Consider the following 18520-nt stretch of genomic DNA (forward strand, 5'->3'; position numbering starts at 1 on the left):
TCACTCCCTGGCTCGGTGCTGAATCCTCCCTCCTCCCGGAGCGAGAGCGCTGGGAGGCTCCAGAGCCTTCCTTCCTATTTTTGCAGCATTGTCAGGAAGGAAAGGGTACCATCTGGTTAGCCCTTGTTTACTGCACACCCTGCCAGTTTGAGCTTATTAATCATATTTACCCAAGTATCTTAATTACTCCCTGTCTAGCGACTTGCCTTGCACTCAGCTGTTGACCCGCTCTCCCCCCCCCCCCTTTCTTTTTAATTCCTTTCTATCATTAATCACAGGAGCAGCGTGGGCAGAGGAATCCACGCCTCGGCTCTCACTGGTGCTGCTGCTCTCACAGCTGATGGGCTGGAGCTCCTCCTGCCCACCTTCACAACGCACGCACTGGGGTCAGAGCAGGCAGCACAAGGATCAGTCCTGCCCTGCTGTGGGGGGCCGGGGGCCGTGGCTGGAGCGTGCACGAGGAGGCACCATTAAAGATGGTAATTTGTTGATCCAAGGCTCTCCTGGCGCTCCTGTGCGAGAGTGGCACCGTTTGCTTTACGACCTCATAAAGTCACAGCCGAGAGGCCGATTTGGAAAACAAACTGCCTCAGGTTGACAGATAATTAGATACAGGGGACATATTATACGCCTTTGCGTATAAATGCGCTCCGAAGCACGTTGGTTCATCAGAAGTTTAGGCTATGGGAGAAGCAGGTACTGTCAGCACATCAGGATATATGTGCTGGTTCAGCCTTCAGACGATGGCTCCGTTTTACGGCCGTTTCAGCTCCTGGTGGCTGGGGTGCCGTGAGGATGGCTGCACTCCGAAGGCAAAGCTGCCTTGGTTTGGTTGGGTTTGGTTTGGGTGGGGTTGGTTTGGATTTGGTTTGGGGGGGGGGGGTTGGTTCGGTTTGGCAGATGTGGTTGGTTTGGATTTGGTTTGCTTTGGTTGGGTTTGGTTTGGTAGATTTGGTTGGGTTGGATTTGGTTTGGTTGGGTTTGGTTTGGTTGGTTTGGGCTTTGTAGGGTTTGGTTTGGTTGGGTTGGATTTGGTTGGTTTGGACTTGGTTTGGTTTCACAGGTTTGGGTTTGGTAGGGTTTGGTTTGGTTGGGTTGGATTTGGTTGGTTGGGTTGGGTTTGGTTTCATTGGTTTGGGTTTGGTAGGGTTTGGTTTGGTTAGATTTGGTTGGTTGGGTTTGGTTTGGTTCCATTGGTTTCGGTTTGGTACGGTTTAGTTTGGTTGGGTTGGATTTGGTTGGGTTGGATTTGGTTTGGATTTGGTTTGGTTTGGGTTTGGTTTGGTAGATTTGGTTGGTTTGCATTTGGTTTGGTTGGGTTTGGTTTGGTTGGTTTGGGTTTGCTTTGGTAGATTTGGTTGGTTTGCATTTGGTTTGGTTGGGATTGGTTTAGTTGGGATTGGTTTGGTTTCATTGGTTTGGGTTTGGTAGAGTTTGGTTTGGTTGGGTTGGATTTGGTTGGTTGGGTTGGGTTTGGTGATTTCTACCCCAGCAACCTCCTGAGCTTCCTTCTTCCCACAAGACAGGGCTTGTGTTTCGCATCTTGGATGTCACACTCCCGTGCTTGCAGCAGGGAGGAGTGGCTGAATGGGGCTTCATTCCTATTATTGCTATTTTTGTGTCCCTATATCACGGCCAAACCTCACTCTTCCTGAGAGTGAGCCCACTGAGAACAGCGGAGCAATTCTGGAATGACACAGGCCTTGTATTTATAGGGCAATTCAGCATCCTGCTCTCCCAGCCCCTGAACCACAAGGTTTCAGATATTAAAACCAAACCAAACCAGTTGGGTTTCTTTTATGCACTTCAGGATTTAAGGTGTCATCCAGCCATCTCGTGAAGCTCTCAGGGTCTGCTTTTCCAAAGGAAAGCTGAGATCCCTGTATGACCACGGCTCCTGCTGGGGGTGTTTTCAGAGCATAACCCCAATTCTGCATGCATAGCTGCATACCCCTCTGCTCACCTCTCAGTGAATCAGACCCACACCTCACTAAGACAACCCCTCTTTCCCACATATCCCTTTATCTTGGGAGTAAGGCGGAAATTGTCACTTGAATGACCATATTCCCAAGGAAAGCACCACCATCATTCCTTCTCCCTCAGAAAGGGAAAATAAAAGTGAGTGTGGGAAAGACAAAGCTGTCAGAAAGGAAAGAGAAAAAATCCCCAACCCTAAACCCCCAGCAGCCCCCATGGAAGGAGGTGATATAGAGATGTTGTCACTTTGATGAATTAGATCTTTTGTTAATGAAGATGCATTGATTTAAGGGTTGTCCCACCACATAGACCCCTCTTTCTTTCCCCTTCCCTGGCAAAATACAGCCCAGGGTGGTAGCAGCACATCTGCCCCCATGCCCTTCACTGCCTCCTTCTTCACTGACCATGTTTCCACTTCTAGATTGAAAAGGAACCTGGGCAGTGCTGTGTAAGCAGCACACGGGCCAGCAAGGTTTCTCCAGGCTGTTGTGCATGCCTTGTCCCATGCAAACCCACAGCCCTGGGTGCTGGTACTGGTTTGCCAGCCCCATTCCACCTTGCAACTGCCCCAGCAGGGAGGATTCTTTCCTGCTTCACATCTCCCTTTGCAGACTGGTGCCTCTGTTACTCTTGTGCCCTCAGACACGGCTTTATCCTATTTCCACTGGTGACTGCCGCTGCTGCATCCCGCACTTCCCAAGGGAGACTTCCAGGCTTTGCAGGTTTCCTCGCTGCCTCTTGTCATCACTTGAGCACCAGCGAGTCAGAAGGAGAGAGAGAGAGAGAGAGAGGGAGAGAAGGGAGAAAAAGTGCTGTGCTGTGTGGATTATTGTGTGTTTGTCATCTGGAATGGTGTAAGCTGTAGGTACAGCATCTCCCAGCGGTGATTTATGGCCGCTGTCAGGCAGCACCAGAGCTTTGTCTGCTGTAGCGTGGAGGATGAATGCGGGGCTGTCAGCCCGGGCAGGGCAGGCTCCCTCGCGCTCGGCTCCGCGCACTCGCTCCCCATTTCACGCCACTGAACATAAACAATCTTTTGTCAACCTGACAGTCACACTTGCTCCGTTGGAAACATAAAGCAGGGATGTATGGCTCGGCTTTCATTACCCCATTCTCCTCGGCTGTGCCGACAGCGCTCCAGGAAAACGGGGAAGGCGACAGCCCAAAGGGATCCCAAAAAAGATGGGAGGGAAGCGACGCATCTCCCCAGCACACGTGTGCCAACGCCGGTCGTGACCACGCGTGCTCACCCACGCACGCTGCATCGTGATTCACACATGGGTCTCCCACTGCAGTTTTGACATGCCAACGTGCCCTTCGGTTAGAGCATCAGCGTGCTCCTGGAGCAGTGCATGTTTCCGACATAGAATCAAGCAGGCAATCACATGGAACACACTGGGGCCACGGCACACCTGGTCACGGGCGAGCCCCTGCCCGCCAGAGGCAATGGGAAGTCTTACAGAAAACTAATGCACTTTGATTAACACTATTAATTGTGATTGTAATAGCCCTGTACGTGCAAAGTGCCCAAAGCTCTGTTCAAACCCAGCCTTTCCCAAAGCTAGAAGAGGGTGTTAAGAAACTAGGGTGAGAAGTGGGCAGAAAGGCAGAGGAAGAGCCAGCACCTCCAGCATGATGATCCAAGCACCAGGCTCCTGCCTGCACCTTAACCCAGCGAGGACCAGGGCTACTGCTGATGCAGGAAGGGTGGTTGCCCTGTGCCTGGTGCAAGCTGCTCTTAACTAACAACACGGGTACAAGAAACTCTGGGCAAAGGAGCACTTAGAGCAGGGACAGATGGAGCATCCTGTCTGAAGTGCTAATGGGACATACGTACTCACTCAGCTCAGCCCCACTGTTATGGGTACTGGTGAGATTTAGTGTAAAGCACCATGAATTTAAAACCTGCCAAGGGGCAGAATAAGTGCTGCTGATCTTGTGGATGCTCTAAGAAGTGCAAGGAGCAAATTCCATCTTGGTCCTAGAGCCATTTACAGCTGTGACTTTGGGTGAGAGCAGCAGGCAAGGCCAGGCCAGTTTGCCCCTTTGACAGGGGGAACACCAAGGTGCACATTGGTCACTGCACTCTGAAGGGACATGAGAGGGGACAGGCCCTTCTCACAATCAGAGAGAGAGAGAGAGAGAGAGAGAGAGAGAGAGAGAGAGAGAGAGAGAGAGAGAGAGAGAGAGAGAGAGAGAGAGAGAGAGAGAGAGAGAGAGAGAGAGAGAGAGAGAGAGAGAGAGAGAGAGAGAGAGAGAGAGAGAGAGAGAGAGAGAGAGAGAGAGAGAGAGAGAGAGAGAGAGAGAGAGAGAGAGAGAGAGAGAGAGAGAGAGAGAGAGAGAGAGAGAGAGAGAGAGAGAGAGAGAGAGAGAGAGAGAGAGAGAGAGAGCCCTCTGGAAGGGGGCTCCTGGCTATCGCTGGAGGCTGGAACTGGCTGCAGGAGATGAAGCCCAGACTCCTCTTGGATGATCTCATAGCAGCCTTCCAGTATCTGAAGGGGGCCTATAGGGATGCTGGGGAGGGACTCTTCATTAGGGACTGTAGTGACAGGACAAGGGGTAACGGGTTCAAACTTAAACAGGGGAAGTTTAGATTGGATCTAAGGAGGAAATTCTTTCCTGTTAGGGTGGTGAGGCACTGGAATGGGTTGCCCAGGGAGGTTGTGAATGTTCCATCCCTGGCAGTGTTCAAGACCAGGTTGGACGAAGCCTTGGGTGCCATGGTTTAGTGTGACGTGTCCCTGCCCATGGCAGGGGGTTGGAACTGGATGATCTTAAGGTCCTTTCCAACCCTGACTATTCTATGATTCTATGATCCGTCCTCAGGTTCCCCCCCCCCCTCCACTTCCTCTCATGTTTCTGGATACTGAAGGAAGAAAAACACGCGACTACGTTTTGGCTCCCCGGCCCAGCAGCATGAAAGGGCTGCAAACAGCAAGTGGGAAACCAGAGACTGCAGCACCGCAGGACCTGCCAGAGGGCAACCACATCTCAGCTACAACATTCCTGACGTTAGGAACAACATACGCCTTTCCCTGCAGCTACCGCCTCCTCCTTACGGTGTGAGGATAAAAAGCAAAGTGTGAGATGCTCCAGCCCCTTCGTGTCCCCAGCGCTCACTCTTCAGCATCCCACCGGCTCCTTCTGGAGGCGCTCAGCCCTGGGGCTGCCGGAGCCGTGCCGAGCGAGCCGGGTGCTTTGCCATAGAGCAAGAACAGGAACAGCTGCAGCCTTCCTGGGAACATTCCTGTCCTGACGCGCTCCTTCCGTTCCCGGCTCTGGCGCTCTGTCCTCTCCAACCCTTCCCTGTGACTTTGAGATCACCGGCCGAGGCGGTGTGGGGGGGGGAGGCAGTGGAGGAGGGAAATAGCTTCCAAATAGTTTGGTGTTTTCTTTTCCAGATGGTTTGTGTTGGAAGCTCCTCCGTGGAAGCCTGAGCTCTGAGTCCTGAACATCTGCTGAGGAGCAGCGTGCTCTGGGTCAACGCGAAGAGGCTGCTGGAAGGGCACGTTTGGGGAGGGTCCTGGTGGCAACGGCTGTCCCTGCATCCCGAGCTGCATGTCGGGTATGATTTGTGATGTGCTTTAGTGTGCGTCAAGGACACCTAGAGCTTAGGGACACGCAGCCTTTAAAAGGATTTACATATGTCTGATGCACCAAGGGCATCTGCTCTGGAGCCAGGCTGAGAGAGCTGGGCTGGTTCAGCCTGGAGAAGGCTCCACAGGGACCTTAGAGCAGCTCCCAGTGCCTAAAGGTATTGCCAGAGAAGCTGTGGCTGCCCCATCCTGGCAGTGTTCAAGGCCAGGTTGGACACAGGGGCTTGGAGCACCCTGCTCTAGTGGAAGGTGCCCCTGCCCACGGCAGAGGGTTGGAACTGGATGAGCTTTAAGGTCCCTTCCGACCCAAAGCAGTCTCTGATTCTATGATCTGAAGAAGTAAACAAGGTGGTGTCTTATCCTATGGCCTTTCCAATGGCTTTAACCACAATGATTTATACTGGTGAGCACGATCAAACAGGTATTGTAGTGACAGTGCTGCCTTCCTGCCCTTGGCTGCTGAGATGGTTGGAGCTGCCTTGAACCACAGAAACTCTGAGTAGCCAGTTCAAGGGATCAGTGAGAGGAAAGGAAACTTTCCTGGCAGGTTGCTGTTTCACTCTGTCCGTTCAGAGGTGACTCGTTGTTGCCACGACCTCATGGAGAGTCTCCGTATTTGTGGAAGTGCTGCTGGGTTTGCTGGGGAGGGACCAAACCGGGCAGATCCGAGCCAGAAGTGACACCAAATCAGTCACTCACAAGGAAGAGTAATTGCGACAGCAGACGATACCTTAACAAAAGGCTGGTGAAGCCTGAGGGATGCTCTGAGCGGTGCCTGGCTCCTGGGTTAGCGCTGGGTGAGTCACCAGCAGCTCCTGGGTTGATGCTCCCCTCCTGTATCCCTGTATGAGCCTTCAGTGCTGAGCTGTGCCGTACTGCAAAACCCTGAGACCCAAAACATGCTTTAGTATTGCTCTGATTCTCCCTCTGTGCATTCTTCCCTCAAAAGGCCACAGTATTCCACAGCGACAGACCCAAAACCTCCCAGAAAGCTCCTACCTTCAGCTAATGTGATCCTGCACACATGTATGCATACAAGCATATGTATATGAACATACATGCCTGCTCTGAACATGAAGGAAAAGCAATACTGAGGTCCCGTGTAGAGCTTTGCATGGAGAAACACATAAATGATCAGAGCAGGTTGGACTGTTTCCTTTTCAGCTCTGACCCAAGGATTTGGGTCCTTGAATTCATGGATCCTTTGATCCAAGGATCCCTGGCAGTGCTCAAGGCCAGACTGGATAGCGCTTGGAGCAAGCTGCTCTAGTGGAAGGTGTCCCTGCCCATGGCAGGGGGCTGGAACTGGATGAGCTTTAGGGTTCCTTCAACCCAAACCAGTCTGGGATGCTGTGATTTTAATAAGCATTTAATGCTAATGAACCTTCAGTGGTTACAAGGTTACAACTTTAAATTCAGTTAATTGCAACTCCTATTGAGCTTTAATGCTACTTACCTGTGCTGGAGCTGCACCCATCCCAGCTGGCACCATCTCTCCCTATCCCACATGCGAGCACACCCTTATTTCCATGGGGAGAATTATGTTCTCCTGCAGCTGCACTTGCTGTACACGGGAATTATGGGTCCTTCCACACCTGTGAAAGAAACATTATCCTCAGCCTTCAAGGGTGAAACATCTTATATTTAGTTGGACTAAATAATGATTCTTCTCTATCCTTCATATCAGGATTTAAGAGCACCCTGGAGCTACAAAGTTTATTAGAACCCATAAGAAGAACTGTACCATAAACGGGACAACTGTGGCCATAAACCTGCACCTTGAAGTCGTAACAAATCCTGGGATGTTGAAGTAGGACACAGTCTTGTCTCAGTCAGCAGAAAGGAAAAGAAAAAAAGGGGAGAAAGAAGAAGAAATGCCAACTTAAGCAGAAAAGAGGCCTGGAAATATAGAGGAGAAGAAAGGGAAAAATAATAATAATAAAGAAAAGCACGGTGCCTGCATAGTCCTCTCAGCAGGAGCCTTGGGATGGGTGCCTACATGATAAAGTGCAAGTCAGATTAATGGGGAGGGAGAGAAAGGGGAGCCTGGAGGAGGAGAGGGAAGGCAAGGTGAAAGGAAGGAGGTGCTGGAGGGATTTATGAGCTGCTGATGCAGGGAGCGTCACTGGCAGCAGCGGTGATGGGTGGCTCAAGTGGCTGGGCAAGGGGAACAACACAAAAGCCACCCCTGTGTTGTCTTGGGTGAGACCCAGTGCCAGGAACAGGGATGAACGGCTCGAGGGGGTGAAATCCCTGAGATCTGGACCAGAGGCGAGGGGTGCCTCTGAGCAACACTGGCTCTGGGGGGAGGATGCGGTGTGAAATGGGCTCAGGGACCCCTCGTCCCCTCCAAGGGCACATCCCTCAGTTGCCCCACGTCTCTTCCCTGTTGGGTTCCCTCTCCCTTTTAGCTGCTCTGCTTTGTTTCATTGTCACTTATTTAGCTCCCATTGGTAGCCAAAATCCTTTCAGCATCTCAACCTCCAAGCAATCTCCTTTTCCACGCCAAGGTTGGGGTTTGAAGTGTTTTGGTTTGTACATTTTCTGCCTTCTGCAGCCATCGCAGATGCCTGGTGCTGGGATGCCAAAGGACTTCTGGGATTCCAGGCAATTTGGGCAGGCTCTGAGCCACCCTCCTTCATGCTGTGGAGGCTGCAGAAGCCAGTGAGAGCCCTGTCCCTCCCCTCCAGCCTTCACTCTTTTGTCACGTCAGGTTATTTTTGCTGCTGTTGAATAGATTAAATGACAGAGGTGGTTTTTCTTTTTAAGTAATTGAGTTTTATTTTGGAGAGGGAAAAACAGAGAGCTAAGTGGGAAAAGGAGGGAGATAGGAATAAACCACACATCTTTTTATATAGGATCCACAGTTAATTCTTAATTAGAACTGACAGATGCTTCTCCCATAATCCTATTCCCAACATGTTCTGTTTGCTTTGTTTGGCGCTGCATGATACATGGTGGCATCGTAATGACCTTTCGCAACTCCTCCTGGAAGTGTTATTGGCACTCCAATGATTTATTGCATGTTCCAGTTGATTACTGGGCCATTTGTCAACATTCCCCCCCCCCCCCCCCCCCCCCCCCCCCTCCATAAACCTGTCTCCTGTGTCACAGACATTCGCTCGCATGAAAATTTAAACAAATACAGTGTGTGGCTTGTAGGCAGCATCCTGACTTTTACTCCAGACTTCCCAGAGCAAATCCTTTCCAGCCTCAGTGAGGGTTTCAACCTTGCAGGGCTCGAGGATGAGGTGCTCTGCTTGCAGGAGACGATGGGAGACCTGGGCATCACTTCCAAAGCCTTATTTTAGAAAGCTATCTCCGGGTGATCTGTGCTAGTTGCTCAGTTGTTTATTGGTGTTTTGGTACCACTTATGGGAATGGGGGGAAATCAGTCCTGGAATTAAACACCAAAATAATGATCCTTAAAATGACTGCCTGAGGACAGCCTGTGTTCTCTCCTCCTATTGCTGCTGCAGGCAGAGAGGCGCAGGGAAGAGGAGCAGGACAAGGGCTGGGGCTGTGGATGCAGGAGACCGGGGGCACATTTGGAATCACAGACCAGGATGGAGCCTGGGAACACAATGGGCCTCATGAAGGAAGGGCCTTTTGGGGCAGTTACAAAGCAGACACCACTCAATTCACTAACACTTTCCTGAGCAGACATTGGGACTGGGGCGGGGGGGGGGGGGGGAAGTTATTCCTTAGACCAATCCAAATCCTGAGGATAAGACTGCAATTATTCCAATGCCTGAAAAGGATCAGGTCCTTCTCATCCCCGTCCCTCTGGGCACCCAGAGATGGATGCCATGAACAGAAGCACCCAGAATCACCTACCTGATTTAAAAACCTTGGTCCATAAGTAAACTGGATATAGTGGCTGGAGCATCTGCACTGCATTTCGAGGAAGCTTTTCCAGGCACTCGTATAAATCCCGCTCTGCTGCAGGAAAGGAAAGGTATTGTTTCACTGCTGTGACATCAATGCAGGCCACATAAATTACTTTTTATTAAGTGTGCAGTGCCCTGTAAAAACACACACACAATCCAGGGATACTGCAGAGCGAATGCAGCAGCACAGCCAGCCTTCAGCAGGCTTTTCCATCCAGAAGAGGCTGGGATGAGAAAGGAAACTCGCCGGGGTGGGGAGAAGGGTGGCTGGGGCTTTTTCCAGTTCCAGCTCGGATCGGCATGTAATGTATGGCTTAATTTCCTCTCAAATTAGACACTTGATAAAAAAAGTTATTATATCTGTCAAGTTGCCAGTGCTTTTTATGAGCGTGATAAACTAAGAACCACTGCTTTACAAACCTTGATAGGATGTTTCAGTACCTGGAAAACAATTTTATTGCAGCCTGGACTACTAACAAATTGCAAATACTGATTAAGCCATAAAGTTACAACAACATTAAAAAATAATGAGAGGTTATTGCACAAGGGGAAGGCTCTTAAGCAGCGGATGCAGCCGCCAGGTTTCCATTGTGCAGGGTAACAGCCCGACCTGCAAAGTGCCTTTCACCAGGAGAGCTCACACGTGGAGGGTGCTGGGGAAACCAGACTGGGTGCAGGGACCCCTGTTATGCACCTTAATATCTGTGCTCTGTGGTTTTCCAACCAGGGAGATCTGAATCATAGAATCCCAGCCTGGTTTGTGCTGGAAGGGAGCTTAAAGCTCATCCAGTTCCAACCCCCTGCCATGGGCAGGGACACCTTCCACTAGAGCAGCTTGCTCCAAGCCCTGTCTAAATCTCAGTCTCCCCTCTGGCAGGTTAAAACCATTCCCCATGTCCTGTCCCTATAGGCCCTTGTCCAAAGCCCCTCTCCAGGTTTCTTGCAGCCCCTTTAGGCACTGGGAGCTGCTCTAAGGTCTGCCTGGGGCTGTGAAGGCCCAGGAGAGCATCCCTGAGCATACCAGCACTCACATGCACCAGCACTAAGACACTCCTCTCAATCCAAATCAGCTTCGAGCAGGACTGGAGTGTATGAATATCAAAAGACCTGGCTCCTAGATCTCCCACACCTCAGTTTCCACACTCTAACATTAACATCACAGCACTACGTCACAGTGAGGACAGGCAGAGGCAGTGCCAAGGGCTTGGGGTCTATGAGACCCTGCTCGGTCTGTGCTGGCAGATGGATGGAATGACTTTCCCAATTGGAACTCAAATACCAGGGCATGGTGTGACGTAAGTTACTGAGTGCACCCACGAGCTCCCATTGCTCACCAGCACTCAGGTGAGGAGGGACCTCCTGATATCAGACCCTCCCTAGCACATCCCACCCCATCTCCTGCTGCCTCTGACCCCCCCCATCGCTCAAGTCTGCAAACACAAGCGTGTCTGAACACAGTTTTAGTAATGACTGCTTGGACACTGCCAAAACCTCCCGGGGAGCCCGAGAGAAATTCCTTCTGGGAAGCACCACTGCATTCAGCCCTGTGCAGGGCTGGCAGGGTTTAGCAAGCAAAGCACAGCCTGGGGTTGGCTCGGGCTATCAAAGGCCATCAAACCTGAGGGAGGTTCCAATGACAGGATTTAATCTGACTTCCTTTTGCCCCATGCAGTTTTAATGATGGCAGATTGTGCTGGTGGCTTTCCCCATCCCTGCCATCGCTGAGGCTGGGACATGAATCTCCTCACACTATGGCTCTCATGTTAAAACCCTGGGCACAAGCTCCCTGTGTCCTTGCAGTAATTAAAGAGCCCAGGCTGCAGATGGAACTTCAAAGATAAAAGTCAGTGAAGTATCTGCCCATGAAGTTTGTGAAGCACTTTGGGGCCTCTGTGGACGTCCCACATGGGGGAGGTTCTATTGGCACTTCTTTAGCCTAGCAGTGAGCTGGCCCAACCCTTCAGTGATGATTAATTTAACCCTCTGCTTTTCTCCTTTTCAACCGTATTGAGTTAACCTTTGAAGGTCCATTGATCTCAGTGATTTATTGGGCATGATAAAGAGCCTTTCACGCGATCCTGTTTCTCAGCCCATGGGTTCCCCAGGAACACGGGCCTTCACTGCTGTCCTTCCACCTTCATATTTCATTTCAAGCGTGTCACCGGTGATTTTAATCACATGAAATCGCTTTTGATCTTGGATTAATGACATGATGAAATCCTGGGCAGAAGGGACAGCACGAGGACAACACCGATCACCCCTCAGCTCTCGTACTTTATCCACCCTCCTTAAGCAGAACTTCCAAAACAAGGTATTTCCATGCTGGGCAGCGCAAGCCCACAGCCCTCCCATACCCAATCCTTGTTCCGAGGCACACCATCCACTCACCAGCCTTGTGCAAGGATGACACAAGCCACTTCACAAGTACCTGAAGAAAAGCAGCAGGAAAGGGGTTGTGAATGCAGCAGCATCAGAAACCCACTCGAAACTCAAGCTAACATTCACCTTTCTCCTCTTCCCCACCATCTGCTGAGCTCTCTGTGCTATGCAGGTGCTTTCAGAGTCCCAAAGTCTTCCAGTCTGCAAGACCAGCTCAGCTGGGACTTCACACCTGGCAGATCCTCTTAATGACATTTCTGCCCTGGAGCAGCCCAAGGGCCTCGGGGTCCTTGTCCTTGCTTTCTGCTCCTCAACAGCAAACTTTGGCAGCAGCTCTCCCTCCCTACCCCCTCCGGTTAAGGCTGTGCTTTAACTGCTGCACTACTGCATCCTGAACTAAGGATGCTGCAATTAAAAACATGGAGGGTTATTGCCAAGAACGTGGATGCCTGAAGTTGATTAAAAAACATTTGCTGAGGAACACAGCTTAATGATGGAGGTCACAGGGAGAAAGATGGAAATGAAAGTGAGAAAATATCCCCTGCTCAGGCAAGATGGTGCTGCGGACAGGGTGCAGTGGCCCTGAAAAGGGGCCTACTCCTTCCTCCTTGATCTGAGCTGCGAAAAGAGCCCCTTTATCTCTCCATCTGACCCATCCAGAAGGAAAATCAAACTTACTAAACTTACTACAATAAAGCAAAGGCCTTCAGCACTGGAGAGGAAAGGTCTGGGTGGCAGCAGACAGCACAGATCAGTGTCAGGAGCTGCATGCCCTGGGTGCAGAGCAGAGATGCTCGCAATGACCCTGCAAGCAGACTTACTCCATGATGGTGTCCAAGCTAGTAAGTGCCCTCTGCTAACAGAGCCCATCAGCTGAGATGCAGCCCTGCACAGATGCAGCTACGCTGGTGCTGACGCTGCCCGCACATAGTCTGTGTCCTGCATGGACCGAAGACTGCTCCAACAAGGCACAGAGAGGGTCCTTCGCTGTCCAACCCAGGCGAATGAGCTTGGTCCCCTTCGCAGTAAATACCCAGGGCCCTGCAGGGCTCCTCTCCGAGCTCTGTCACCCCCAATGACACACACTGGCTGGCAAGTGGCACCTCGAAACCCGGGAACCATCTGGGAGCTCGGCACGTCTCCCGCTCCGGCGTCTCGCACGTCCCTGAAAGGTGAGCTCTCCCACGGGAGGATGTGCTGCTTATGAGCCTGAGCTGGAAGTGTTTTCTTATGCACACACAGAAGTGGCATTTTGCTAGATGTAGGGAAGCAGGCAAGACGTATTTGTCTGCGGAGGCTTTGCACCTTCGGCAATTATGTCTGCAGTCTGGAAAACAACAGCAGCAGGGTTGCATCGGGGAGGGGAGGAAATTCTATCATGTCAGAATAATGAGATCTGTGATTTCAGCACTTACTGGGTCAGAGACACACACAGTGTGTTATCTGTAATGCTTTCCTCTGACATTCAGGGGAATTGCGTTTATGCAGAGGACAGGAGGCACTGAAGCACGGTGCTTCAGTGGGATGCTCTGCTTGGGGGCTCACCTGCCCCACGCCCGTGGGGTTCCTGGATTCCCAGGGTGTGAGGAGCAGCCCTTGTGCTCCATCTGCTTCACACCCTCGCTGGGACACAGCCGGCACATTTTGGATGGATCCCAGGAAACTGGGGTCTGGCTCTGCCTTCCTCACCCTGTTAGGGTGGCTCAGATGAGTTTCAGATCTAAACCCTTCAGGCCAGGAGCCCCACAGCAGCGACAGGAAGCGATGGATTACCCCCTCATCTCCCATGGGTTTAGGTTTAACCCTGCTGGAAGCGAAGGAGGACATGAGGAACACAGAACGAGGAGGCAGGATGCATCAGGGATGACACTGCCCCAGGTATGGACCTGCTGCCCATCCCAGCTAAGTGGCACATGGCTTGGGAGAGGGTTGATGGTCCAAGCAGCTCATCCCCACTCCCGGCTTCTGACCGCCTCCGACTTCGGCACCATGGTCTTGATCCTCCCTCAAGACAAGAGGCCTGTGTGAGTATAGCAAGGCTAAACACACACAAAGGAGTATAAAGTGGGGCAGGTTGACCGGGGCAGGTTTCTCAAGGAGACAAACCAGAGTTTTCTCACAATCTGGAAAACGCCCCATAGGCATTTTTGGAGCTTTCGAGAAACATCTTAAAACCAGAGGAATTCCTTTCCCTCCCTCTCCCTTCAGGAACCCAGAGTAGGGAAACTCAAAACATGTTGCTTTCCCAATTAAAATCCATGGCTTTTCCTCCAAACCAGCTTATTTTCCAGCAGAAATAGAGTTTTCTGACAAAAAAAACCCAACTATTTTCTTATAGAAGACAACTGACCTACACCAGAACCGAACCCACTGGCTGCTTGGAGGGAGCCCTGCCCTGGCTGTGCTGTGCAACATCAGAGGAGGGTTTTCAGACCCCAGGACTGCTCCCACAGCCCCAGCATTGGCCAAAACATCAATCAGAGAGTCTTTATCAATAAACCCCATCATTTCCCACTAATGATGCGAGGCCTTGGACTAGAAGCTGAAGAATAATCAACAGTGGAACTGGTGTTCTGCTCCTCATGACTTTCTCCTTCCTAATTCTCCTCATCCAGGGGTTTTATTACAGCTTTTGCCTCTTGTTCCTCCCCCTCTTTTTCCAGAGGAGGATGAAAGCCATGTCTAGATTACAAAGATGCTGTTTTCCAGCTGTTTAAGACAGGCTGAAGCACACGCCTGAGCCAATACCCGGGATCAAACCTCCCACTGCGGGAGAGGGAGTTCCAGCCCAAGGCCAGCTCTGAATTTTGCCAATAGCTCCTATATTTACAGTTTTCCTTGAGGGCTTTCATTACAGGCCACAGAGCTTTCACAGTCAGGATCTGGAGTTTGTCTTGGAGCTGATGTGCAGAAGCTGCCTCCAGGCCAACATTTCTGGACAGTTCCTGTAAGACACATGGAGAAAGGAAGAGGAAGGAGGAAGAAAACTGCTCTGAAGTGAACCCTCACAAGGGACTGCCACAAGGTGATGCCCCATGATGGTGGAGCCACCTCCCAGCCCTGCCCAGCGACTGGTGGATCTCCAAAGCTGAGGTCAGGCCCTTGCTGCATCTAAAGGATGGTCTCCCAGAGAAGCTGTGGCTGCCCCATCCCTGGCAGTGTTCAAGGCCAGGTTGGATGGGGCTTGGAGCAAGCTGCTCCAGTGGAAGGTGTCCCTGCCCATGGCAGGGGTTGGGGCTGGATGAGCCTTAAAGTCCCTTCCAACCTAAACCCTTCCAGGACTTCATGAAATCCCCAACAATACAAACACCCCCCATGGCAAGATGTTTCACTGCACTGAAAAGGCCTCAAAGGAAGGGGGATGACTTTCCTGCCTCCCTGGCGCTCTGGGGCACATCAACCCTGCTCCAGCCTCACTGATACCCACAGAAGAGCAGGCCAGTGGCGCTGCACCCTCCAGGTGGGTGCTAGGAGCTGCACAGACAGCGCTTTGTGGCCATAGCCAAGAGCAGGTCCCTGCTTTTTGTCTATGATAGACTCAACTAATGATGGTGTGAAACGCTCTCGCTCGTCCGGCTGCTGATCTTTTGGGCAATTATTTGGAAGTAATGAAAGTGAATGCATGACATTTAAAAGAGAAACTCCGCTGTCAGCAGGAAAGCTGCCACATTCCTCCTGCACCTCCGAGAATACACTTAGCTTGAAATAATGTTCATTTTAGCCCAGTTGTAAATTACAAGTGTGCGAGGGTCTTGGGGGATTTATTACCATTTGGAAAGAGGTTATAGGCCTTGCGCTGGTGCTGCTGCATCTGGTGCATGCTACAGAGCAACCACAGAGCAAAACTTGGAGGCAAAAGAAAGCACCTTTTATAGCTCATCTCTGGTGGCTTGTATTGCTAACATTACACACGCACACACCCCAACCCCAACCCCAACCCCAGCAGTAAAAGAGGAAGGATTGCAAAATCCCTTTTCCCACTTGCTGGCTGTAATTGATCCAGGGTTGGTAATAACCAAGGACCAAACCTCGCTGGGCTCCGGGCACGGAGCGTGGCCACCGGTCCCTGCGCCAGGGCTGCGGGCGCGGGGCTCCGGCCCCTCTGGGATGCTGCTTTAATTTGCTCAGGTTTATGTTCTCTTTTTTTTTTTCATTGCAGGTGTTTCATAAAAATGCAGCCATGGAGCTGGCAGGAAGCAATAAGCTTCAGCTTCCTCTGCATGAACCAAAGGGATTTCTTCCTCCCTTCTGGCAACGATGGAGTTGTGCTAATGTAAGATTAATGCTCTTCACTCCTGACCCTGCTGTCTGCAGCGTGTAGATGCTGACGGGTCACCTTTAGTCCACGCCATTAGTGATTAATTAATCGCAGTGTCTATTGGATCCATCCCTTTCAGTGAGGATTTCTGCACTAATGCTGTTTTGATTCCTTTTGCTCCCTCCCTCCACATCAAACTGTTCAATGAGTTCCCTTTGATATCCCGAAGGAAGCAGGACTTTGCTCCCGGTTCCCTGCTGCATGCCCCTGAAATGTGCCAGGAACAAGTGAGTACCAGGAACACAACCACAGGTCTGCAGGGACAGCCAGGAGAAAGAGGCAGTGAAGACAAGGAGGCTTTTAAGCCTACATCAGAATATAAGAGACAAGGAAATGGATGTCGTCTTAGCTGCATGCACATATTCCTTGCAAGCTCCTGTGCCAGTTAATGTAAGAGAGATTGATTGTCCAGCTTTTAACCAAACACATTTTTCCCTGAAAAGGTGGGTTGTAAACTGAGCAGTGCTCATGGGAATAAAGCTCTGGAATAAAGTGACTTTAAGGTACGTGTGGGGAGGGGGACAGCATGGACGCTGGGGTCACGATGGGTTAAGCAGCATGGTAGGGTTGCCCTAGAAGAGCAAACCAGAGGGCTGTGGAGCCAGCTCAGCAGCCAGAGAGTGTCTGAGTGCAGTGGCCATGGAGGCTGTGAGATGCTGCAGAACCACAGCAGCAGGATTAGGTACAAACACCCTCCACACTGCGCAGAACAGGCCCCAACAGCCGTGCTGGCCACAGGGTGGGAGCGGGTGGGAGGCTAAGGCGGGTGGCTTGGCACCCGCAGAGCATCCATCTCCGGCAGAGCATCAGCTCACCAAGAGTTCCCCAGTGCGGGGACGGGATTTTCTTAGATCATGAGCTCTCCCTCCCCATCTGTTTATCTCTGTGAATGCCATTAATCATGTTGTGTGCCTGGACAGTTTATAACACCATATCCATCCTCTAAGAGCTGTTATCGTACACCCTGAAGATCTCGCAGATAAATAGCCAGGTCAGCTGCAGCTGTTCCAATATCCTGAAGAAATCAGATTTATCATTTTAGATTAAAAAAAAAAAGCCCCACACAAGCCCACGGACCAGACCCCCCCCCCCCGCCAAGCCCACAGCAGGCTGGCTGGGACGCTGTGTTTCTTGGCCTTCCACAAGTCCTGCTGCTGCTGCCTTCCATCTGCAGCCCAGTGATAAATGGCTGCAGGGTGCCAGGTACAGTTCAATGTTGAAAAATCCCAATATGTGACTTAGGCATCTCATTGCAAGTCATTAATCTAAAAGGAGGTTGGTGCCAGGACAAGGCTCTCACTCACTCCATCGTCATCTGGACCTGCTCGGCACAGCCGCTGCCAGAGGCAGGGAAGGAGGGAAGGGAAGGCCCCTGCCATTTTCCACTCACATGAGAAGTGCTCTCCAAGCCATTAACCCTCTCTGCAGCCTTGGCCAGCTCTCACGGGGCTATTCCATCTGAAGGGATGCTTGAGCATCACCTCCAGAGAGGCGTGGGCACTGCTCAGCTTCTGCCCCCCACAGCCCTGTTAACCCTTTAATCCGCATGGAAAGGCCACCTTCATGGCACACAGCAAGGCTGCCACGGCTCCTTGGAGCAGCACCTTGCCCCATACTGTGACCTGGGGCTCCTGGGCAGGAGAAGCCGGAGCCCACGTCCTTAAGGATGATGCTCCTGCTGCCTGGTGGCCCCATCCTGCCAAGGTGCCTCTGCTCCCTTCCGCACCAGTCACATCCCGAGCCTCGTGCCTGGTGCCAAATTGAGTTGTAGCCGTGAATTATTTAGAAGCATCAGTGGAATATTGTTGTATCAGTAACGCAGACTATCAGTTTGTGGCCTTGGGGCTGCCTCAGTTACACACTCCATCACTATTTTCTCTCATGAATAATGTAGGAGTGGAATTACTCTGCATGTAGAGAATTCATACCCTGAGAAAACAAGGTTGCTCCAAAATTAATTTTCCGTACTAAAAGAGCGACAGAAAATCAATTAATCGCATATTATTCTATACGGAGACAGAGTAAGGGAAACAGCGAGAATGGCTGTAGCTATACATCAGCAACTGCTGTATTGGCAGAGTGCTTTGCAGGGATGTGAGTTACAGCCAGCTACAAAGAAGGTAAATATATTCTACCCAAGAGAGCCCTGGAACATCAGGCTCTGGAGCTCTCATCACAGCCACATGGGCGCTTCCCGAGGACAAGCAGAGCTCAACGCTTCATTCCGTGCCCAGCTCCCTCCTTTGTCTGCCACAAGCGGGCTCAGGCTCTTCCTGGGGCAGCAGCCAGGTAAAAGCTGGTTTTCCAGAGGTGTCCAGGCCTGAGGATGCAGCCTCTGCAAGCCAGGTCCTGTCGCTGGC

The 18520-nt window shown here is 51.4% G+C and overlaps 1 protein-coding gene and 1 long non-coding RNA gene across 3 annotated transcripts in view; one reads left to right on the plus strand and one right to left on the minus strand.

Moving 5' to 3' along the window:
• Positions 1–18520, plus strand: part of RAB11FIP1 (RAB11 family interacting protein 1) — a 399061-nt gene that overhangs the window by 155873 nt on the left and 224668 nt on the right. The window lies entirely within an intron of this gene.
• LOC130595616 (uncharacterized) overlaps positions 1–18520 on the minus strand; it is a 96192-nt gene that overhangs the window by 1374 nt on the left and 76298 nt on the right. Inside the window, exon 3 of the long non-coding RNA XR_008971352.1 lies at positions 7030–7168. This is a non-coding gene — a long non-coding RNA (uncharacterized LOC130595616). The remainder of the gene's footprint in view (positions 1–7029; positions 7169–18520) is intronic.

The sequence above is a fragment of the Pezoporus wallicus genome, unplaced genomic scaffold (genome assembly GCF_028554395.1).
Source record: "Pezoporus wallicus isolate ANWC-B61680 ecotype Strahan unplaced genomic scaffold, APGP_CSIRO_Pwel_v1 contig_2348, whole genome shotgun sequence".
Taxonomy (NCBI): domain Eukaryota; kingdom Metazoa; phylum Chordata; class Aves; order Psittaciformes; family Psittacidae; genus Pezoporus; species Pezoporus wallicus.